We start from the raw sequence: 25,439 nt of genomic DNA, 5'->3' as shown, positions 1-25,439 counted from the left end.
GGTTTTAAATCTTTGAGGAAGAAGAAACATCTGCTGCCATAATTCCTGAGACTGTAGGGGGTTAATTTTATAGAAGAGCCTACTGCACAAAACAAAATAACCCAGTTCACAGAGAGCTTTCTGCTATACTTTAAAGCTACCAGGAAAAGTGGAGAATTTCAAATGATCAGGGTGTTAACATATTTAATTTTTGTATAACATTAGAATCATAAAAGTTCTTTCTTTAAGATGGGAATATGGGACACATGTACTTAATTTCCACTTGAAATTTCTCAATGAAAAATCCATATATTATCTACTACCCCACAGGATTGGAGCAAATTTTATTTTATTGCTTTTGGTCAAAGGCATTGTGGGACTTACAGAGCAAAGATCAGGAACAGTTCCACCCTCAGAGCAAGATCCTAAATTAGATTGAATTTCTGAGCCTAGAAATTTTAATATTTTAGAAGTAACTTTTCTTAGAAATTAACTTAGCAAAAAGACAGAATTCTCAAGTTAAATACTGAGGATATATGAGACTTTCTTACACTAAATTCAAGCATAAGTAAATCAGGGTTAGAATTACCAAAGTTTTACTAGTTTAAGGTTACTAAGATTTTGGGGACACCTATATTTCTAGGCACACTAGCAGATATCAGAAAAATCCTAGTCAGGTCAAATTAAGTCAATAAATATTTATTAAACACTTATTTTGGGGTAAGACAAAGCTCTGGGATACAAAGAAAGGCAAAATAACAGTCTCTGTCCTTAAGAAGCTTACAGTCTAAAGCAGGAGACAACATGCAAACAGCTAAGAATAAACAAGATAAAAAGAAGATAATTGAAGATAATCAACAAAAGAGAGACTCTAACATTAAGGGTGAAGAGTAAAGGCTTTTTGAAGAAGCTGGGATCATAAGATCATAAGAGTTCAAGTTGGAATGAACTATGAAGATCATCAAATCCAAACTCCTCATCCCCTAGGTATAATAGCAATAATAATAATAATAGTTAATTATTTAGCAAATCTATGTCTCATAGCAACCCTGTGGGTACTATTATCACCTACATTTTATCAATGAAGAATCTGAGACTCAGAAAGGTTAAATGACTTACCCAGGGTCATACAACTAATAGGTTAGGTGCCCGAGACTGGATTTGAACTCAGGTCTTATGATTTTAGACCCAGCACTCTATCCATTGTGCTGCCTAGTTGCCTCTTTGCTCCTTGATAATATATAAATAAATAAATAAAGCTGGGTTCCAACTAGTGCATTTAATGAATTATCTTAAATTGTTCTCTTAATCAAATTCACACTACATATTTCCATTGGAATGAATCCAATGACCACATTTTGCATGATTATAACTTTGAATAGTGTGAATTTAAATATATGTGGCTACTTCAGTGGATTAATTATTTGCCACATTCTAGACCTGGTTGTATAGTTCCATTGATCATTCTGGTGGCATCTACCTTCAATTATGGCAGTGAATATAATCTAGACACTAACTGCTGTAAAGGCTTACATAAGCTTTAGGTCAGTGCAAACAGTGACAAGAATTATATTCACACTGTACACAGGAAACAGAAGGCAGCACTCTTTGACTGAATCTAGAAGACAGGCTAATCAAAATTGCCTAGGGCAAAAAAGGAGGTTAACTAGTATATTGGATAATAGAATCAGAATACATGACAGAAAGGATGATGAACTAATAAACACAAAAGGAAATATCTTTTTTGGACATGATCAATGGGAGAATATATTTTGGTCAGTTGTGCTTATATAAGACAACACTTCTTTCTTTACTTCCTTCTTTTGTTCATTCCTTATCTCTTTTTCACCCATTCTCTTTCTTTTTCTCTTCCCCTTTCTTCCCTTCTTTCTTTATCCCATCTTCCTTTCTCTCTTTCTCTTTCCTTTTCTCCTTTTCTCTTTCTCTCTCTCCCTTTCTTCTTCCCTTCCTCCCTCCCCCCTCTTCCTTCCTTCCTCTTTCTTCCTCTTTCTTTCTTTCTTTCTTTCTTTCTTTCTTTCTTTCTTTCTTTCTTTCTTTCTTTCTTTCTTTCTTTCTTTCTTCCTTCCTTCTAGATACCTAAGTGGATAATGGTCCTAGAATCAGTAAAACCTAAACCAAAATCTACCTTCAGATACTTATTAACTTATGACCCTGTGCAAGTCATTTAACCTGTCTGCCAATTTCCTTAACTGTAATCTGGGGATAATTAGCACACCTACCTTATAGTGCTACTATGAGGATCAAATGAAATAATATATAAAGCATTTAATACACTCCTTGCCACATAATAGGCACTGAATATTGTTCCCCCCCTTGTAAGGGAAAATTTAAATCTTTAGGGAAAGTATCCTAGGTCTAGAGTCCTCTATGGGTTTCAGAGGTAACAGTAGGTCTCATTTCTATAAACCAAGAGAGGAAACTGAGACAAATAAAGATTAAGTGGCTTGACCAGGACCAAGAAAGTAGTGGGAAAACTGGTATGTTTCTGAGCTTGGATTTACCACTTCACTTAGATGATCCATTCCAAGGACTTTCCAGGAATTTAAAGGAATTCCTGCATGCTACAAAGCTTGCATTAGAATTATAAACTCAAGAACAGAATGTTAGTTTGACAGAAAAAGGAAAGAAATAAAAAATACATTTGTAGTGGTAAATCACAAAAAGTCAGTAATATAGAGCCTCAAAAACTCCAAGATGAGATAACAGGCATCAAGATTCTAGATTATAGTAAATCAGTAGAACAGATCTAATTATATATAGTCATATTCTAAAGACTGTTACTATGTCCCAGTAACTCCCAATATATACCAGCATTGGACATATAGGCAATTAATCTTAATCAACAACTAATGAACTAGAGGTCTAGTTCATTCAGTTTCAGTGTTAGTGTCTTCCAATTTTATTTAATTTGTTACAGTCCTTGTAGTCATGTTCCCCCTCCCTTTCCATTTCTTGCTTTGGAAACAAGAGTAAAATCTATATTAATATAAGTTCTAGGAAGAGCTTGTCAATTCAATGATAGGCTTCTGGATCAATTTACCATCCCTGTTGCTATCATTAAAAAGTGACTCCTAGCCATTGCACCCCTTTATATGTTATTTCCTTCTTAGAATATAGACTCCTTTAGGACATGGACTGGTTCATGTTTTTGCATTTATACAGCTAGTACTAAGGAGCTGGCACAAATAGGAGCATGATAAATACCTTTTTATTCATCCTTTAATATTTTGTTTTCCCAATAGAGAGGTCCAAGAATTGCATATATTATGCATAGATTTCTGGAAGTCTTTTATATGTTTTCTGCATTTCCTGTGTAAAATAAAAGCTATTCTGCACTCAGGACAATGAATATTACCTTGAGTTCTTGTGCAGAATCCATGGACCCTTTACACCCACATCTGTGAAGACTTAGACAGGGGCCTTGTTTGAGCTACATGCAGTCTGACGTTTCCCAGAGAAAATTTAAAGGGAGTGAGTGGGGAGGGCACAAAAGAAGCCCCAAAAGTTATAATATGAGGAAGAAGTCTCCAAGATTGAACCTAACTATGTAAGCTTATAGTCTGGGTTTGGGGATTGTGAGTTATTAGATATGTAGAAAGATAGATAGATAGATAGATAGATAGATAGATAGATAGATAGATAGAGATAATACTCTACTAGATATAGTTAATATAGTCTTCTAGAAGAGCATTGCAAAGGGAGAGAAACTTGACCCAGATATTTTCTTATCGAATGAAAGAGATAAGAGACAACTTTACTTCATCCTTGGTTTATAGAAATCATTTCTGGAGGAAATTGCAATTCTTTCTTTTTTCCCTAGCAGTGCTATCACATGGAGCTACTAGGGAAGAAATAAAACATATTTATCAGTATTTGTGCCAGAATAAGTCCTATTGACCTAGGCAAAGGCTGTAGTTAGATCTACAAAAACAAAATGGAGATATTCAGTAATGCCCCATGTGATTTGTTGGGCTAAATACTAAAATAATACAGTAGGTTGCTTTCTTATTGACCCCTTCTGAAGCCTGCCTATTCAAGGGGACTTTTTCCCTAATCTACCAGGTAATTCAAATGATTTTGGACCATTTTGGACATTCTCTATCCAAGAGAGTTGCTGTGTAAGAATTCCCTGGATTGTGCTTCTAAATACAGAGGCGGTTACATGTTCTTTATGCCCAACAGGCAAACCTCATTTCTAATAATAAAGGTGAGATAATTGGACCCAAATTGGTGTCCACAAGTCAAGAAACTGCTTAAATATCTATAAGGGCAACACAGCTTTCCCTGATGCAGAAAAGAATGCAATGCTTTCCTATATTAACTGTTTTCTTTCAAATCATCTCACAGGCTTTCACAATTTTGTATTAAATAATCAATCATTGCAGTCACATAATTAACCTGAAAGGAGCAAAGAATATAAGATTTCTCTGCATCTATTGCTTATTGATTTTTGTAAGTATAAAATTTAGTAGGGAAAAATGTAACTGTGAAGTCTTTTTTCAACCTAAGGGCATCCTATGTACAAATTAAAGTTAAACAAGGTTTTAGATGCTGCTAAGGAAGTATCCTTATTCAATTAGTCACTGAATATGTTAAAATAAAGTGAAACAAGGGATATAGAAACTTATCTAAGGTCATGATCATTGTCATAGACGATATCAAGTGGAAATTCCAATCAAAAGACGAGTTTTCTTTTGATTGATTCCCAAAAATGTTCCTATCCACCAATGACATTCTATTAATTACAGTGTAAAATATTTTTGGTGATAATCCACAAATACAAAAGAGATTAATCTAAGCATCCAAACAGGAAAAACAAAATGTTTGAAAAATATGTTACTCAGATTTCCACATGCAGTCTATATCTTGGGAAGGTACTATAGCTGGACAATGGTTGAAGCCATACTTGAATAGGAAATGAGTAGCCTGGATTGTATTTAGGGACCTTTGCATGGCCTCAAAGGATACTAACTGTGCAGTCTAGCAAAACTCCATTTTTTTAGCACTGATACTATCTCAAAAGAATGACAATTATAAATAACCCAAAATGAAATGAAAAAGATGGAGAGTAAGTACAAAGGAGCTATATATAACCTTTTGCCACTAATGATTTGCACCCATAAAGTAGGAGAAAAGACATAATCATAAACTTAAATGACCAGAAAATGAGGTTAAATGCTTCTTCATTATAGTTCATGAATGAACTGAGATCCTAAGTAATCAGGTTATAATATCTGAGAAGGTTAGGTCAGTAGGAAAAGCTTCTTGATGTAAGCATCTAATGTTAACTATTCTCAAATAAAGTCTTGGTGAAAGAGAAGTATAAATCTAATGATCATTGAATTCTTCTTCTCCAGTTTGCATTCTAACAGAATACAAGCCGGAAAGGAGTGTCAAGGAAACTAAATGTTACAATTAATGGATAATTATTACTTTTGTTCTGATAATAGATTTTGAGACTTTTGATGACAGACCAAATTGCAAGAGAAACTATGGCACCCTGATGGTTAAAACAGCCCAATTTCCAAAGAATCTATCATTATTATAGTTGTTTCCATAAAGACAGTAAGACTGATATAGGGACAAAAGTTCAAGGTAGCTCATATTTGATATTTTCTCTGTTTATCCTAGAATATACTATCCAGTGAAAAGAACTGATATGTGCTACTTTTTTTTTCTATAGGCATTAAGTAGCCTTGAAAGAGTCAATTTCAATTCTGGCAGTAAAATCTCCCAGTTTGTGGTTTCCTATGAGATCCACTAGAGTGTCCCAATTAAGTAGGAAAGCATGGAAGTTTGCAAATGATAAGTGGGATGTAAGATCAGCAGAGAATGAAATTGAATGACTCCAAGGTACAAGGACCCAAGAATGGCCCCTATAACGTTGGTTCAATCTCTACCACATTCATGTAAATTACATCACTTAACCATTTTCTGTGGAGTAAATAGACTGAATCAGTTGGGGAGAAGCAGAGTTCAGTATTAAGATAAATCTGCTTTTAGGTCAATTGATATGAGAACAGTCTCTACTTCCTCTCTCTTTTTGGATTTTTACTATGGGGATTTAAAATAAGCTATAGCTTTAGAGAGATGGAGCTCTATTTTGGTTCTCAGATTTCTTATAAGCATAAAAATTTTTGCAAGATAAAAATATAGGTATTTGAAACTCTGTTCCCTCATCTTATGAAAATCCAAGGAAGCAACTTTATCAGTTTCCAATTATATTGTGGTAGGATCAGCCCTGAAAGAATGCCTAAAAGTTGACTAATGGCCACTGTCAGACACTCTATCTCTTGGCTTTCCAGATGGAAACGAGCTGACGATTGCTCCAGGGCTAAGGCATTGATTGTCTCATGGCTGTAATTCATTTGAGTTTCTTAGAGAAGAAAACCTAGTCTGAAGTGTTTTAACAATAATAGTCATTCTGAAGGAGAAGCCATTAACAGATCAATGTTAGAAGGGAGAATTTTTTAGAGGAGAAAAATTTCTCAAATATCAGTTACTTAGTCAAATATCTTTTCCTTAGTATCTACATAAGTCATAATGGCTGCTTTCTCCATCATAGGGAGAGCCATAAGGAGTTCATCACTTTTACTAAAATTAATCTTTGAGTAACCCATTGAGCCTAGTTTCCTTGTGATTGTTACAGAATCTTCCCCACTGAATTGTTACATGATAGAGACTCCTCCTTCTCATCTTGGTCTTTCCCTGCTAAGTTCTGTGTGTAGTCTTGATGTTTGTTTTTTAAGGCATGAGTTCCATGGTTATCCATTCTCTTTGTAGTGTTCCTTGAGCATCCTCTTGTACTTTGAACAATAATAGGAATCTGTAGAGACTATGGTTATAAATTTCCTCCAGTTTCAAAGGGGTATTATGGAGGATTGGAGAGAAAAAAAAATGAATAGGAAAATGGATACAAAGAAATCAGGAAGGGACAATTAGGTGGCATACTGGACAGAGCACTGGTTCTGTAATGAGGAGGACCCAAATTCAAATGTAGATGTGGGCTTTTACCAGTTATGTGACCCTGGGCAAGTTATTTGACTTCTAGGGAAGCCTAAAAAGGAAGAGGGAGTTTCCTCATCAGGAATTTCTCAATATTAAGGAAATCCTCAAGAATTAAAATTCATGATGGTATTTTTGTGAGAGAGCAAGAGGGAGAGAGAGAGAGGAGAGACAGACAGACAGACAGACAGAGAGACAGACAGAATGATTCTTGGGGATGGATTGAGTGAAGTTTAAATTCCTGATTGCCCCTAAATGGTTCCTCAACCTATAATAGTTTCCTACAAATTAGAGTTTATTCTGTCTGTAATGCTAGCTAAGAGGAAGAAGTCTAACTTGTTTGCAGGGATAGTTCTAGCTGAACATAAACTTTTTCAAAAACTGTCTTCAGCGTTTCTAAGTTTAGTTTAACAGTATATATATATATATATATATATATATATATATATATATATATATATATGTATATTGGGAAGCAGTATAACACACTGGTGATTATTCTCCAAGTATTAACTGGGTGACTTTGGGCAAGTTGCTTTATCACCTTTAAATCTGTGGTCAGACGACTAGGGTTAGAATCTCACCTTTGCTACTTTTTATATGTATGACTTTGAATGAGTCACTTAACCTTTTGGGTAGTCAGTTTTTTCCATCTGTAAAATAAGAGTTTAGAAAATATGATTTTTAAAGTCTTTTCCAAATCTATGTCCATGATACTCTTGTGAGGATGGTAACTAAAGGATTTGATAGGATCACTTTCTCGGGTTCTGAAAATCATATTCTGCTATATTTAAACAGTTAAATATATTTGACCCTGATATGACAAATTTATTACTATTTCTTAATAAAGTTAAAGAATATGTCAATTTGAAGTTGTTTGGTGATAGAGGAAAATAATCTGCATTAGGAGAATCTTTGCTCACTATTTCCAACCCATTTAAAAAATATAAAAATAGCAGAATTTCACAATAGAATTAGGCATTTTAAAAAAGGCCTTAGGAGTTGACTCTTTTTTTAAAAAAAAAACACTAAAAGTAAAGCAAAGCAATAATTATAAAAAGAACACATGCAGGGGCTAAAGTAATAAAATATTAATGCTCCAATACTATCCTTAAACTGATAATAACTTCACTTGCCTTTTTTAACTCTGAAAACATCTGACTTCATCTCCATGGCTATGCCTCAACCAAGACATATCAGAGCACCTTCTTATTTTCTCCTGTTTGCCTGGTGAAATTGTAAGTTCCTAAAGTACTAGGGGAAAAAGCAAGCAATAAGAATTAAAACTAAGAAGTACTTTTGAATAATAATACTCAAAGATTCTGCTAGTAAAACTTATACTCTGCAAGGTTCTACAGGTTGGAAAGGTGTTGTCTACTTATCTAAGCCAGGGGTGGGGGAACCTTTTTTCTGCAAATGGCCATTTAGATTTTTATAATAGCAGTCATGGACTACACAGAATTTTCAGCTTAAAAACTAGCCTGCTATATTTGGTCAAACATTTAATTAATTCACCATAAAAAGATCTTGGGTTTATTCAATTTCAAGTCCTGCCTGTGAATACCTTGGCAGCACTAGAGCAGATGGCTTTTTGGGCCTTTATGGGCTGGAAATTCCCCATTTCTAATCTAAGCAATATACTAGAATGGATTTTCAATATCAGTCCAGTTAAATATGAAGTACTTCATCACCAGGAGGTTGGATACTGAGTGATGAATGATTTGTTCATGATAACCCATGAAATAAAATAGCTCTTGCCTTGGTAACCCTATTCCGCTTCTGCTATGATGATGGTGGAGGTTGTAAATAAGTCAGAAGATGAAAAAGAACCCAAAGTTTTTAGGCCATCTATAAACATTGACAATTCTAATGGTTAGATCTTAATCAATGACCAGTTTTATTTTTTTCTCTTTATTTAGTTATTTTCTCAATTATATGTAGAGATAATTTTCAGCATTCATTTTTATAAAGTATTCTCCCCCCAAAAGTTAGCAAGTAATCTGATATACGTTATACATGTACAATTGTGTGTGTGTGTGTGTGTGTAAATATATATATGGTATATATTTCCATATCAGAACAAGAAGGGAAAAACAAAAACAAAATTAAAAAGATAGTATGCTTTGCTCTGCATTCAAATTCCATAGCTGTTTCTCTGAATGTGAATGCCATTTTCCATCCCAGAATTGTCTTTGATCACTGTATTGATGAAAAGGTCTAAGTCCATCATAGCTGATAATCACCCAATGTTTCTGTTAAGGTGTTCTCCTGGTTCTGCACATTTCAATTTCTATCAGTTCCTATAATCTTTTCCAGGTTTTCCTAAAATCTACTTGTTCATCATTTCTTAGTGCACAATAGCATTCCATTACATTCATATGCCATAGTTTGTTCAGCCCTTCCCCAATTGGTGAGCATCCTCTCAATTTCCAACATTTTGCCACCATGAAAAGAGATGCTATAAGTAATTTTGCACAGGTAGGTCTTTTGCCCTTTCTAATGATCTCTTTGAAAAACAGACTTAGTTATGATATTACTAGATCAAAGGATATGCACAGCTTTATTGAACTTGGGTATAGTTCCAAATTGTTCTCCAGAATGATTGGATCAGTTCTCACTTCCACCAACAGTGCATTAAAGTCCCTCAATGAGTAATTGTACATATTCTAGGAAGTGGGGAGATTAGAAATATTGATATAGATGTGAATAAAAACCAGAAGATAAAAGGAAGTGTCAGCTCAATGAAAAGATAAGTCAGATCACAGGTTCTCTTTCAAGAATCAGGTAAAAGAATTGGAAAAGTTGAGTCTAAGGAAACAAGAGTATATGGAGTATTCAAGGAGGTACCTAGTACCTCTGGTGAGGAGGTTTGCTAACCCCTTTGCACTCAATTCATAGCCTGTGGCTCCAAGGAGCTATAGCATGCAAAGTGCCCACAATATGAAAAATCATCTCAGTAGATATGCTAAACCAGGTTGTTGGTAACTGATGGAACTCAACCTATCAGTGAGTTGGTGGGAGTGGGGACTGTAGTATCCACCCCAAGCATGTGAAGGCTTTCCTTGGTGGAATGGGCAGATGAGAACAATTTGTACCGATGACCATGAAAGTGATTAAAACTGACACCATGAAGAGCCTAGAACTTACTCAGACATGAAAGATGCCAAGGTCATCCACTGCATCCTAAGTTATTACCTCTCATCCTGATGATTCTACCTTACTTAAATCTAATTCAATTGCCAGTCAAGATATTATCCTATGAAATCAATGATTCTCTTTGAGAATGAAGGACACACAGCAACACCAAAGGCAACAAGGAACATAATTCCTTGGGGCATTTGATCAAAACACATTGCTGAGCTCATGGTGAGCATTTTCAAAACATGCATAAAGAAGATATCTACATTTTGCACAAATAGCATTTTCCAGAGGATGAAAAAGCATAGAAATTTAATGAAGGACTTGACATGATCCTACACATTAAATCATTATTTGCTTTTATATCTGGAGACTTCAATGCATAGGTAGGCATATCTAGGTATATTTCTGAAAAAGAACCTATTAACAATTGAGAGGAGGCATGATACAGTGAAAAGGTTACTGACTTCAGCATCATTGGACCCAGGTTTGAATCCCAAATCAAAGTCCCTGAGTGATTTTAAACAAGTTGTTTAACCTCTCTAGGCCTCAGTTTCTTCTTTTATATAGTTAGTGGATTGTACTGGATCACTGGTGTCAAACTCAATTAGAAATAGATCCAGCCAAGTAACTTACTTTTTTGTTGTAGAATCATTTTTCAGTTGTATCTGACTCTTTGGGAACCCATTTGGGAGTTTCTTGGCAAACACACTGGAGTGTGCTTGTCATTTCCTTCTCCAGGTCATTTTACAGATGAGGAAACTGAAGCAAACAGGGTTAAGTGACTTGCCCAAGGTCGTGGAGCTTGTATATGAGACAAGATTTGAACTCACAAATAATAGTCTTCCTTACTCCAGGCCCAGGGCTCTATCCATTGTGCCACCTAGCTGCCCCTATATTTACTTAGAAAACTGTAACATTATATAATGTTACATTTCATTTTTATTTACTTTATTAACCATTTCCCAATTATGTTTTAATCTGGTTCAGGCACTCCAGAGGTTTTACAAGCACTTGCTACCCTGCACTACATGACCTCTAAATTCCCCTCTGGCTCTAAATCTCTAAATCTTATTAATTAAACTGAATTTTAGAGCCACAAAGATGAAAGGATAGCAAAGCTATACCTGAATGGGAATGCCTTTTACATCATCCCTTGCAAGACACTATTTAGCCTCCACTTAAAGATTTTTACTGGAGGGAAAAAAAAAAATTATAACCTTCTAAAGTGGTCCATTCCATTTTAGGACAGCTCTAAGTATTAAGAAAAAGTTGAATCTTTACATTGAACCTAAATTCACCTCTCTGCATCTTCTATCCATTGCTTCTTCTTTCTGGGCTATGTAAAACAAACATATTCCCTTTTCTTTTCTATTGGACAATTGTAAAATACTGGAAAATAATCATCCATGACCCTACTTACCCTCCTCTTGACATGCTCCAGCTAGTCAATGTCCTTGCTAAAATATGGTGCTCAGACCTAAACACAATCACCTAGATATGGTCTGACTAGAAAAGAGCACAAGAAAACTTGACCTGCCTTTTTTTTTTAAGGTTTCTGCAAGGCAAGTGGGGTTAAGTGGGTTGCCCAAGGCCACACAGTTAGGTAATTATTAAGTGTCTAAGGCTGAATTTAAACTCAGGGACTCCTGACTCCAGGGCCCATGCTCTATCCACTGCACCACCTAGCTGCCCCTTGACCTGCCTCTTTAAGAAAACAATTTTCATCATACATTTTGAACTGATATTGGGTTTTTTGGACTGCCTCTTATCTACCTAGAATTTCTAGTTCACCAAAATACCCAGTTTTTTCACTTAAATTTTTGTTTGGTCACTCCTCCCCAACATCACCTACCTGTGTAATTGATTCTTTATTCCCAAGAGTAGGACTTTGCATTTAGCCTTTAAAAATTCAAACTTATTTGATTTAACCTATTGTTTTAATCCAATGGTGTAGAAGTCATATGGAAATATATCCCTTCCAGCTACATTAGAATTAGAATTTCAAATTACAAAATCAGAAATTAGCATTATCGATATATTATATTATATTATATTATATTATATTATATTATATTATATTATATTTTATTTTATTTTATTTTATTATATTTTTGTATATTTTGTTTTTCCCAATTATTTCCCAATTATATTTTAACATAGTTAGGGTCACACTTTGGAGTTTATAAGGAAATATATATATATATTTGGAGATATGTTTAAAAACTCTGTTCTACTCTATCAAGATCCAAGATTATTCTTTTAAAATAATTTTTACTGCTATCTTTTGTTTTTACATTGCCTCCATATCCCTCCCCATTTACCCTTCTCATAATCTAATTTTTTAAAGTGGAAAAATAATAACAACACTACATATATAGGAGCTACTATGTATCAGGCATTGTGTTAGATGCCTTACAAATTTTTATCGTCACGACAATCCTAAAAGATAGCTACTATTAGTATTCCTATTTTACAGATGAATAAACTCATGCAAATAGAGGTTAAATGATTTGCCTAGGACCACACAACTAGTAAATATGAACTCCATATGACTTAGTAAGATCTGAATTTGTCTTCTTGACTCTAAGCCCAGCACTATATTCACTACACCATAAATATCAAATGATCAATGAAATTTATTTAAATCAATAAGATCAATCAATAGATTAAAAAAATGTGACTTTTTAATATAAAATGTACCACTCCAAAGGATTCTCCACTTCTGCAAGGAGTGGAAGGTTTTTTGAAGTTACCTTTTTCTTCATAAAGAATGTTTCTGTTAATAACTTGGGCCTGATCATTTAACCAGACAGAATCTACCTCACTATGTGATAAGGCATCCCACCTCCTCATCTTCTTGTCAACTGGCACAGGATAATACTCCTTACTAACTTTTCACTGAAATAATAGCTAACACTGTACAGTACTTTAAGGTTTGTTAAACACTTAACTAATATTATATCTTTTCTTCTGTTCCTAATAAATCCCCACCGACTCTTAGGAACCAACCATTTCCCTGACTAAATGCTCATAAGCCATTCATGCTAAGCCTTTAATAATATATTTTAATATAAGCCTTTAATAATATATCCTAGATTTTTTCCTGGAATCAAATTAGTGAGTTTGATTACTCACTTGCCTATAATTTAAAATTCCCACCCACTCTTTTTTTAAAAAAATTGCAGCAACATTTGTCTTTCTCTAGTCTCATAGCATCTGTACTATTATTCTCCAAAATTTTTCAAAGATTAAGAGATTGCCTATCAAGAATCACATCCTCCAGGTCTTTCAGTGCCCAAGGATATAACTTTATCTAGGTCTGGTGACTTAACTACACATTAAAGGCCATTTCTTTGGCTTTATCTCCATTTAATTTAGATTTTGATTCATTGTGAATCATTTATTTTTAATCTCTCCAAATCCATCTAATGATCAATCTTTCTCTTTGGCAGAGAAAATAGAAAAAATAAAGAGTTGAGTAATTCTGCCTTCTCTATCTTTTCCAAGATCATTATCTCATCCACACAAAGCAACAATCCAATCCTTTCATTGACCACTTGATAGCTTTAGAAGATCCCTTTTTCTAACCAGCTCACTTTACAGATGAGGAACAGAGACAAACAGGGTTAAGAAACTTGCTCAAGGTCATATAGCTAGAAAACATCTGAAGTCAAATTGGAACTCAGATCTTCCTGACTCCACACTTGGCAAGTTATCTACCTATTAAAACTAGCAGGTGTCAGTCAGAAATTGAATCCAAATCTCCAGGCTGACTGCAATATTTGTTTGAACATGCTTCCCAAAGTTATATGACCCACAAACCCAAAGCATTAAATCACTCCTTGACTTCTCAAGGTGTCACAGAATCATGTCTACTTCATTCTAGTCATGCTTTCTTTCACCTTTCTTTGTCTCTTCTCCTAAGCTGTTTCCTAATTTTTTCCCTCCCAGCAGGAGTAACATTGTATATTCAGGCTGGCCCATGTTTCTGTCTAGCTTTTCTTAGGGAAGCTGTTTGTTCTAATAGCCAAGCCTCTCTTCTTCTCCTCTAAGAGGGGACTTTTGATAGGGAGAGAAACAACTTCAGAAATCTCCAAGTTAACAGAGAATTTCTTTGACCTCATACCCACTATCTGAGCGTACTTTGAAAAATTATTTAGGGATTAAACTTCTCTCCTTCCAAAAATACTCACCTTAAAAATATGAGTGCAGTTCTTGAATCCAGCAGTCTGAGGTTTTGAGCCTAAAATTGAGACTGTGACAGCTACATAAATATTAAATGAGCTATGAGATTAAAACTGTTTCATTACTGTTTGAACTTTGAGTGAGTCTAAGACCACAGTCACATACACCTGGAGAAAGGATCTGGTTTTGATATAACCATGATATTAAATTTGGAAAATTTTAAGAATACAGTGTAGCAGGGGTGGCTAGGTGGTAGGGGATGGCTAGGTGTCACAGTGGATAGAGCACTGGCCTTGGAGTCAGGAGCACCTGAGTTCAAATCTGGCCTCAGACACTTAATAATTACCTAGCTGTGTGGCCTTGGGCAAGCCACTTAACCCCATTGCCTTGCCAAAAAAAAGAGTACAGTGCAGCATGTAAATTGAAATGTGTGTATGTGTGTGTGTGTGTGTGTGTGTGTGTGTGTGTGTAAATACATAAAAACAAATACAAATACACATGTATGTATAAAGAGAGACTTGTTCAATGTTCCCAATTTGTGATGATGATAATGATGGAGACAATAATAATAACAAAATTTGCAAAATACTTTATAAATATCTTATTTTTATGCTGATAACAACCATGGAAGATAGGTTTAATTATTATCCCTAATTTATAGATAAATGAACTGAAACAGACCGAAATTAAATGACTTACCCAAGGTTATATAATTAGTAAGTGTCTAAAGTTGAATTTGAACTCATGTTCCTATCCAGTGCTCCAATCATTTGGATTAAATAAGATAACCTTTTTTGTGTCATGGACCCTTCAGCAGTCTGGTAGAATGTATGTTATCTATTATCAAAGGAATGTTTTTAAATGTACAAAATATATAGTACCAAGGAAATCAATTATGTTCACATACAGTTATCAATATTAATAATAATAACCAGGTTAAGAATCTGTGGTCTAAGTACAAATTTGACTTATAGTTCAATAAATAAGCAACCATTTATTAGTGCCTACTGAGTTCTGTTCTTTATATTTGTATCTCTAACATGTGGCACAATGCTTAGCACTTAATAGGAGCCTAATAATTAATATTGTTATTGATTGATTGATAGTATATTCAAGAAATTCTAGTAGGCTTCAGAGATAAATAAAAATACAAATTCCTGCTCTCAAGGAGCTTACATTACACTGAGAAGATACAATATGTGCACAGTAATTCAAAATATACAAACATGCCCTCCAATAGCTATGGGCTGATCATGGAAACTTTCCCCGCTTCTTATGGAGCCCTTTCCCCAGGTTACACTTAAATCAAATGGAACTCCCTACAGGGCAGATAAATCAGGCCTTACAGAGACTGATGAGCCTTATTTCCCCATAACGGCATGTCATCTTCTTTGAACTTCTGCACTGATGCAATTCACAGCTTTTTTGCTTTCCAGGTTTTTTTAGAAGGTAATATACCATTTCTTGGTAAATCTTAAAGAATAAATTTCATGTTTTGCCTTAAATAAAGAAGTTAATATATGAAAACTATATAGTATATGTCCAATTTAGCTTGGCACACAATCTGATTAAATTATATATTCTATAGGGGGTCAGGGGATGTTGCTCTAAGCCTGTGCATTAAATATCTTAGGCAATCCTATTTTAAGCTGTCATCCTACATATGGAAATGCATATTCAGTTATCACAAATTGCAAGGCAAATAGAATAAACTCCAATTCCAGCATATGGTTCAAAAAAGAAAAACAGTAAGCCTCCTAGGGTCAAGAAGGAAGAATGTCATCACAAAGATTCTATCTCTTATGCCACGTTAGTCAGGCAAAAGAACAAAAGAAAACTGAAAGCTTTTGGAATGTGATGATTTATTCTAGAAGTTAATAAAGAGCAGAGCCTCTGTGGGGAGCCTCCCATAGGAGTCCCTCTAGTTATACAATAGGAAGTATATGAACCAAGAGCTAGTTAGAGTGTTTGACCTTTCAGAATCTATAAAGTACATCATTAAGTAATTTGCAAAAATGCTAAAAAAAATAGATATTAATGTAAGAAACATAAAGGATACAGAACCAAATGAAGATTTAATAGTGTTATACTAAATAATGAATGAATAAAAGAACAAATCATAGAAACAATTTAACAATTATGTGAAAGAAAATTAAAATGCTGAGACTATGTATTAATATCAATGAGATAGCCCTAACCCAGTCCTCAGAGGGGAAAAAGAAAATCAAAAACAGTCAAAAAAAAAACTGTGAGAATATACATCAACAAAATAGAATAAAAGAACATTAATGTACTAATAATGGATATACAAGCTAAAAATTAGAAAAAATCAATAAATCTCAAATAAGAACAAAAGAGGAAATGTTGAAAATTAGAGGAGAAATAGATAAATTGGAAAGAAATAAATTTAAAATTAACTACAGACAATCCAGCTATCCTAGTTCTCCTATAGAGAAGTGAAGATAGAGAAAGGGGTCTAAAATGGAGACAGTTTTACAGTCAATGAGCTCTCCCTACTCCCTAACATTATCCTCCCACGGTCCCAAGCCACACCTTAGCTGAAAATGTCCCTGATCAGGGAAAAGAGAAGCAGGTGAATGAAGGAATGCAGGCTGAGATTCATTCCCAAAAAGGAAGGGCTCAGAGCACAGTATTCAATGAGGAGGTGGGGGGATTTGGGGGAGGAAGGGGGGAGCAGTTAGGAGGAGGGGGAGACTGAAGTTGGCACCAAGAAGGTTACATAACATGAACCAGTCTCAAATTATGTGCCAGCAATTTACACGAGTTTCGGTGACTGTTTACATTGCTGTTTATTTAAAAATCAGTACTTATCTTGGCCACTGCAGCAACAACCCATAGCTGACATAAAAATATTGGACACCTTCATTAGACCCAGAGTCACCCAGATTCAATACAGCCCCCTGTTCTGCTCCGTGGTCACGGTCCCCACCCCCCATCTTCTCACTCCCCTACTCCCCCACCTTCCCTTGGAAGCCACAACAAGGACGTCACAGTATTAAAGACAACTCTGACCTTTGGGGGGAGGAGGGGAAAAGGGTTCCAGACGGCCTCCTTAGTGCCCTCATGCAAGCTTCACTCAGTAACATCTCCCACTGCCAAGGCTGGTCTGAAACTTTCCTAAGATTCAGAAATTTCTAGGTTTGGAAGAGACCTTCAAGAGTTAGTTGCCCATCCCTTCAAACTTTCTATGGGTCAACACCTAAATAAATCACTACAAGAGATTAGCCAGTGTTTATTTTGTTCTCCAAGATATGGGGGGGGGGGGCAGAGGTGTGTGAGGGGGTGGATTCCTGTGAATCCACTCTTTCTGTTTTTGTTCATTTGGGAGGGTCAGTGTTGGGGGTTTTTCCTCCACCCACCCCTCCCCTTTCATCTTTCTTAATATAATAACAAGAGATCTTAAGACTTGGAGCTGGAAAGGACCTTAGAAGTCATCTAATCCCACCCCTCCTTTTACAGATGAGGAAACAGGCCAAGAAAGGTTAAATCATAGGTCATAGCTTTAGAGGTATGAGAAACCTTCAGAAGACATGTAGTCTAATCAGTCTAATCATTTCATAGATGAAGAAATGGAAACCCAAAGAAATTGATTAAGTGATTTGCCCAAGGTAATTCAGATAGTAACCCACAGAATAGTTGACATTTATATAGGGATTTTGAAGGTTGACAAAAAATCTTACATACATTATCTCATTTGATCTATACTATATCCTTGTAAAATAGGAGCTACTAGTATTTTTATTCCCTTTTACAAAATGAGGAAACTGAAATTCAGAAAAAATAAATGATTTGTCCACCATAGTCACACAACTGGTAAATGCTAAAAGTGGAATTCAAACCTGAGACTTCTTTGTTTTTAAGCAAAGTCATTTTTCCTGGTAATGAGTGCTCCATGTCATATTCAATTCATCATGGTTCATGGCCCTGGTCACTACCACCTCCATAAATACTAAGTTTACACAAACTGAGTTTGAGTTTGATCCTGGAAAATGTGAAGACTTTGACTTTACATTCTGCTTCTATCACTAGTTACCTTTGTGAACTTGAGCAAGTCAATTGAACTCCCCTGGTCCTCAGTTACCTACTATGTAAAATGAGAGACTAAAATGGACTAGACAACCTCAAATATCTCTTCTCAGATCAAAATCTATAGTCTTATGATCCTATAAAAGATAGGATTTCAAAAGGTTGAAACAGAAAGCACAATGAGAAAAAGATTATAGACGGGGAACTTTTAGAATTTGGAAAACAATTGGTAATCCAATTCAGTTGGAGCATAGAGTTCCTGTAGGAGAATAATAGAAGAGGATTCAGTAAGGATAATTATGGCTCAGATTGCAGAGAATCTTACATCCACACTAAGGAATACGAATTTTATTTGTTTGGTATTCAAGGGTAGGAGAACAGATAATGAAACACATAGCTCTTCTAGCATAGAGAGCTGGTAGATTCTGGCTGCTGAATGGTACATTTACTGTCAGTTATAATTTCTTCATCAGAATAATTTAACATAAGAAGCAGTGGCTGGTTGGTTGTTGTCCTTCATTCTCAAAGAAGACCAAAATGGCATCACTATGTTGGAGTCAAGGTCCAGTGTGACTGATCAGGCCAACATGATTTTGGAAGAATCTACCGCAGGTCAGGCACAAAGAGTCCACATGAATATTTGGTGTAGAAAGAAGCAATAACAACCATTAAAAATTTTCTTTTTTTTAAAGAAAGAACAGAAGATCAGTAATGGGTCATGCCAATTTCCCCCATGTATTAATGGGAGAAAGTATCCACATAGGAATGTCTTAAGTCCCGTACCTGCACTGTGACTCAGAGAACTTTTTGGTCCTTAGTAATTCTAGCAAGACTTGTTCATACCTTTAATAACAAACACTAGAGTAAGTTGCAAAGAATTGCTAACACTACCATATGACCAGAAAGCCAAGCCACCAGTCTGAAACATCACAACAGGTCCTGAACTTTCCATAAATCAGGAGGACTAGATTGAAGTTTTGACTCTGCTACTAACCTTGTGACCCTTGGAAAGTAATTTTCATGCTCTGAGTACCTGCATCTTCATCTTTATAAAAAAAGTTGATTTAGAAGGTCATTCCCTTAATGAGATTTATGCCAAGATGCTCTCAAATATCATTAAAATATATAAGTTAATAAAATCATATAATATTGATATATGGGGAGGTAGGTGGTGTAGTTTACAGAGAACAAAGCCTGGAATCAGTAAGACTCCTCTCTATGAGTTCAAATCTGGTCTTGGACACTTACCTGCTGTGGGATGCTGGAAAAGTCACTTAACGGTGTTTGCCTCACTTTCCCCATTTGTAAAATGAACTGGAGGAGGAAATGGCAAACCACTCTGGTATCTTTGCCAAGAAAATCTCAAATGGGGTCCAGAAGAGTTGCACATGACTGAAACAACTGAATAACAACAAAGTTAAATGGAAAACACAACAATAAAGCTAGAAAATTCTTTACTGGGGGGAGAGAAATGGAGAGGGAGTAAAAGAGAAGAAGGGAACCAAGATAGATAGACATTATAGAGCATCTCCCACCAACCTGGATTCCAACATTACCTCTGGTATCTGCAATTTGAAGTCCTTACTTTGAGCTTTAGTTTCCTCATGGGTAAATGGGAATAATAATTGCTAGCAATGTAAGATTTCCAAAGCACTTTATAGCCATTTATGATGACAATACTTGTTCAATAACTATCTCAGGATCATTTTAAGGAAAGTGCTTTGTAATCTTTCAAGTGCTCTGTAATAACATAGCCACTGTTGTGGCTATTATGTTGTTGAGGTAATGTGGTCTAGTAGACTGAGAGAAAGCCTCCAAACCAGTAAGAAAGAACTTCAAGTCTTGCTTCTGACACACACTGACCTGTGTGATACTGAGAGGTCACAAACTGGTTAACTTTTTTGAACCCATGTCAGAGGAGAGGCTTGAACCCAGGTCTTTAAAGTTTTGAAAATGGTTCTATCCAGTTGACCACTCTATCATCTTCCCCCTTCTTTTTCTCCTCTTCTTTAATACTATATTTCCCATTTTAGAGGGCATTTCCTCATTAAGGAGTTTCCTGTACCAATTAAATCACATATCCAGGCCCCACCCCTATTAAATTATCAAATTTTCCTCTTCTGGAAAAGAAGTAATGGGTCTTTGGGTATCTTTATCATCATCATCATCATCATCCTCACTATTATATTAATATTTTATTTGTTTTCCAATTACAATGGTAGCTTCTACTAATCATTTTTTGTCAAGGTTTTCAGTTTTGCAATTTTTTTCTCCCTTCCTCCCTTCCTCCCCCCCCTCCCCACAACAGAAGGCAATCTGATATAGGCTTTACATTTGCATCCATGAAAAGCATCAATCGAAATTGTAAAAGAAGAATCAAATTTTAGGGATCTTTAACTCCTGAACATGATCATTTCAATTCATGGAGACCCATTAAACTTGTAAAAGAGGGGAGGACATAGGACAAGAGCCAAAGGGCCTGTACTAACTTAGCAGCTTGAGTGACAGAGTCAGTCATTTTACCTTTCTTTAGCCCTGATTCTCTCATGTTTAAAATGGACCTCAGGATACTATCTTCCCTTCTTTGCAGAGTTGATGTGGGCTCAAATGAGATTATGTAAGGTTTTTGGAATGTTAAAATATAAAATATTATCATTCTAATTCAGAAAGACAGTTTGAAATAGTAGTTAAAGAGTCTTGCAGAGGGGTGGCTAGGTGACGCAGTGGATAAAACACTGACCTTGGAGTCAGGAGTACCTGGGTTCAAATCTGGTCTCAGACACTTAATAATTACCTAGCTGTGTGGCCTTGGGCAAGCCACTTAACCCCATTTGTCTGGCAAAAACCTAAAAATTAAATAAATAGATAGATAGATAGATAGATAAATAGATAAATGAATAGATAAAAAGAGTCTTGCAGAAAGGAAGATCTAGGTTTAAATCCTGCCTCCAACACTTACAGACTGTATGATGCTGGGCACATCACTTTAATTCTCAGTGTTCTAAGCAACTGCAAATCTACACTGATAGAGGGAGTTTCCTAAATAGAGGTGCCCTATTCAAGGGAAATCACAGATGACAAAACAATGATAATGATGATGATGATGGTGATGGTGGAAGTGGTGGTGATGATAATGGTGATGGTGATGATGAGGATGATGATGATGATGATGATTTAGAAAGTTATAGAATCTAGCAAAGAAGTTGTGATCTAAGATATATAATTCAGATTGTTTTACTAAAATTTATATTTCTTTTTCCTATCAGTTTTTTGATGATGCTTACCAAGTCTTCTCTTATCCTATAGTGCATTTCTTGTAACAAAGATAACCTTTTCTAAAATCACTATCACCATTTAAACCTCTAAAGGAGAATCTCCACCCAAGAGCCAATGGACATTATCACTTGTGCCAGTACTAAGACTTCTGAAATATGAGTATTTTTGTAAAATGAGGGGACTAGACTTGATGATTCCCTTTGCCCATATCTAATTCTAATATTTTGTAATCATCCTACTCTGGAGCAGCTAGGTGATGCAATAGGTAGAGCGATGAACCTAGAATGAGGTGGACCTGGACCTGAGTTCAAAATTCAGCCTCAGGCACTTACTAACTGTGTAATTCTGGGCAAGTCACTTAACCTCATCTATAAAATGTGCAACTCACTTTAATTCTCAATGTTCCAAGCAACTGCAAAATAACTATAAATCTACACTGATAGAGGGAGTTTCTTAAATGGAGGTACCCTATTCAAGGGAAATCACAGATGACAAAATAATGATAATAATGATGATGATGATGGTGATGGTGATGGTAGAGATGGTGGTGAAATTGATGATGAGAAGGAATGACAAACTTTTTCAATATCTTTGCCAAGAAAATCCCAAATGGGGTCACAAAACATCACCATATGGGAACACCATCCTATTCTTAGGTTGCAAAATGTTTGAAAAACAGATTTTTTACTTATTCAAGATTATTTAAAGGCATAATATTCAGATATACTCTTCCTGTGCAAGAATATCTGGCCAATTATAATTCTACCAAATTATAAATGGCAGCTGGAGATAACAGAACCAGCCTGACATGAGGAAACATCTTCATGTCAAATGAGCACCATATGGGGGAAGGCAGAGAGGAGACTGGGGTTCTGGTGTTGATCGCCAGTAATCTGCTGTGTGAAATTGAGTAAGATATTTCATGTTTGTTTTTTCCCTCTATAAAATGAGACAGATTGGACTTGATGATCTCAAAGGTTTCTCCCAGTTCTAATCGTTTATAATCCTACAATGCACACCAAGTGTTCCCAGTCTTTTTTCATTATCTCCTGGTTATTTTTTTAATTTTTTTTTGCAAGGCAATGGGGTTAAGTGGCTTGCCCAAGGCCACACAGCTAGGTAATTATTAAGTGTCTGAGACCAGATTTGAACTCAGGTACTCCTGACTCCATGGCCAGCACTCTATCCACTGCGCCACCTAGCCGCCCCTTTTTTTAAAATTTTTTTTATATCTCCTAGTTTTCAATAAACCTTCCTGTATCTCTTGCTCACTACGAAAGAAAATATATTCTAAATATTATAACACATATGTACATAAGAAAAATTTTTCCTTACCCTCTGTTCAAGAAGAAAATAAATCAGTTTTATAGAGTTTACCATGTATTTACACATACAACATAAAACAAATTAATTTTAATAGACTAATATGATTATTTACTAAATATTCCCTATATCTTTTTGACAAACATATCCCAGGCTAGGAACTCCTAGCCTGGAGTATGATTTCAGGGCCACTGCCCTATCTATCTCATCATACTCCTCTTTTAGCAAAACCCAGAAAATAATGCCTTAATGTGGAAAATATCAGTCCATTAAGGGTATTATACTAAGGTGCTAACAGTTAATTTTTAGTTATCTATTTGTGCACTGTTTATTCCATAATGCATATACACATAGTCATTTGTGTGAGCATGCTCCAAAAGGAAGTCCTGACCATTCTTTCATCCAACATCTTTTGAGTCTGGTACTCTATTTGAAAGAGAGTAGGTGCTTTTAAAAAAAATTTTGTTGACTTGATCACTTACTATGTGCTGAAATGAAGAATCTAGAGTCCTCCTCAAAGAACTCATTTAAAGGACAAAACATGTACACAGATAAAGAAAAGAATTAATTATAAATGATATAATGAAAGGAACTGTGCTTTCTTCATCATGACTAGGAACTCTTGGTGTGGAAAATCCCTCAATTGTCAAAATCAGTCTATAAATTGGCAGATAATTTATTAGGATCATCATTTTCATCCCATCTAATCCAACTTCCTCATTTTACAAATTGAGGTTCAGGGAGGTGAATGAATGAAAAATCATTTGTTGGCTTACTAATTGCAAAGGACACTTCTAAGTGCTACAAATATATGGAGAAAGATGAGACAAACCCCATTCTCAAGAAGTTCATATTCTTATTAGAATGAGAAATACTTATTAGGGAGAGAAAACAGAAATCAGAGGTTTCAGCAGCAAATCAATCAAAAGGCAAATCATCAAGGCAAATGGTAAGGCATCTTCTTTAGTGTCATTGACATTGATAAAATCATATCTTATAAAACCAACATGATAAAGACTTTACTGATGAGAATTTATTTTCTCAATCTTCAGTAACTTTGACTTTTGAGGGAGAGGACTTGGAAAAAGCCTGTGCTACTGTACCTGTAGGACAATAGCCCATCTCCATATGAGTTGATCAATTTGATAATGAATTAATTATTAATTTTTGATTGTATTGATCGCTATTGAAGCTGGGCTGAAAGTGGGATAGGAGATATTACTATTCCTGAAGTTTATAGGCAAATTAGTGGCAATTGGTATTAGTAGTAGTATTAGAGATAGTGGGTCCATTCTCCACAGGGATTACTGTGGAGAACTTGTCTGGAAGTGAGGTCAGCCTAGAGAACATGGCTGTTTCAGAGACTCCTAGGGATAGGATACTAGTCTGTTTTCACTGAGGCCTAAGAGGAAGTGGAAGTTGAGGTGGTAGTGGTTTGACCCACCTGATACATATTGCCTACTGTCTCTCCAGAAACTTTGCTGTTTTGGCTAGGCTGACTTGCTTGGGGGACTTAAAACTAGTTTCTCTTACTCCTTATGGAAGCTGTTGCCTGAGGCACAGGAAGATTAAGTCACCTATGACTCTGGGCAAATATTTCTTCAAAACCTCCTGATTTGCTTCTAAGTTCTTCAGATATTTAGAAATTCATATGTGTACTAATGTACATACACACATATATATACATATATATGTATGTGAAGTAAACTATTACCTATAGTAGATTATAGATATGATCTATAGTGTACATATCTATAGTGTACATTATCAGTTTTAAATTAAGCATTTAATGAAGCTTGCTAAATTGAATTGAATTGGAATTGAGTTTGATGAGAGAAGTTGGCCGTGGGTACAGCATTAGGATTTCAACTTCATTTTCAACACTTCTCAATATAGATTGAAATGTGTGGGGGGTGAGCAGAGAGAGGGAGAGGGAGGAGAAGCCCTTTCAAGTGTCAAAAGAAAAACCAACCCACAAAATATTTTTACCCTTAATTTAAATCATTGTTTTTCTAGGGAAATTTAATTTGAAAAAAAAATCTTTTTCTAATTAAATGGAAGACTGTGCTATGCAAACAATAAAGATTCTTGTTTGAAAGTAATTCATGCCCCTGCTTCTAGGACTACCAAGGGAATTGGGGGAAAAAAAAAACATTTGAGCGGCCCAGAACTTGTGTTTTGTCAGAGCCAAAGAGAATTCACAGCTCTAAAGTTTTCACGTCAGTTCTCAATTTAAAAGCCACAAGTGTTGAGTGGGTTCAGACCTCAGCAAGACACATCTTCTCATCTCTAGAAATGACTATATTTGATCTCTCTCCGGGTTTTTTATGCATGTTCCTCTTCCCCTCTCTCTCCCTTTCTTGCTATGGTTGGCCTAAAAGGTTAGAGAAAGCACGATTAGACTGATTGGGAAAGAGTTCTTAATGCTCTGGTATAGTACTAGGCAGTCTAGCCAAATTCCG

The 25,439-nt window shown here is 35.5% G+C and overlaps 1 protein-coding gene and 1 long non-coding RNA gene across 7 annotated transcripts in view; one reads left to right on the top strand and one right to left on the bottom strand.

The window, feature by feature from the left end:
* Window positions 1-25,439, top strand: part of ANKFN1 (ankyrin repeat and fibronectin type III domain containing 1) — a 503,865-nt gene that overhangs the window by 373,656 nt on the left and 104,770 nt on the right. The gene's annotated exons all lie outside the window — the stretch shown is intronic.
* The window catches only part of LOC141513644 (uncharacterized), a 131,184-nt gene that overhangs the window by 41,663 nt on the left and 64,082 nt on the right, over window positions 1-25,439 (bottom strand). The window contains exons 4-5 of one of the 3 annotated variants that reach the window (XR_012475845.1): window positions 19,627-19,779; window positions 17,324-18,981 (exon numbers count right to left, since the gene is read on the bottom strand). The exons of 1 other annotated variant lie outside the window; for it this stretch is intronic. This is a non-coding gene — a long non-coding RNA (uncharacterized LOC141513644). Of the gene's footprint in view, window positions 1-17,323; window positions 19,780-25,439 lie in introns of those variants that run through there. One more of the 3 variants, XR_012475843.1, reaches the window with a different exon arrangement.

This window comes from Macrotis lagotis, chromosome 2 (assembly GCF_037893015.1).
Source record: "Macrotis lagotis isolate mMagLag1 chromosome 2, bilby.v1.9.chrom.fasta, whole genome shotgun sequence".
Taxonomy (NCBI): domain Eukaryota; kingdom Metazoa; phylum Chordata; class Mammalia; order Peramelemorphia; family Peramelidae; genus Macrotis; species Macrotis lagotis.
The sequence above is the reverse complement of the archived record's forward strand: the minus strand, read 5'-3'. Positions and strand labels throughout refer to the sequence as shown.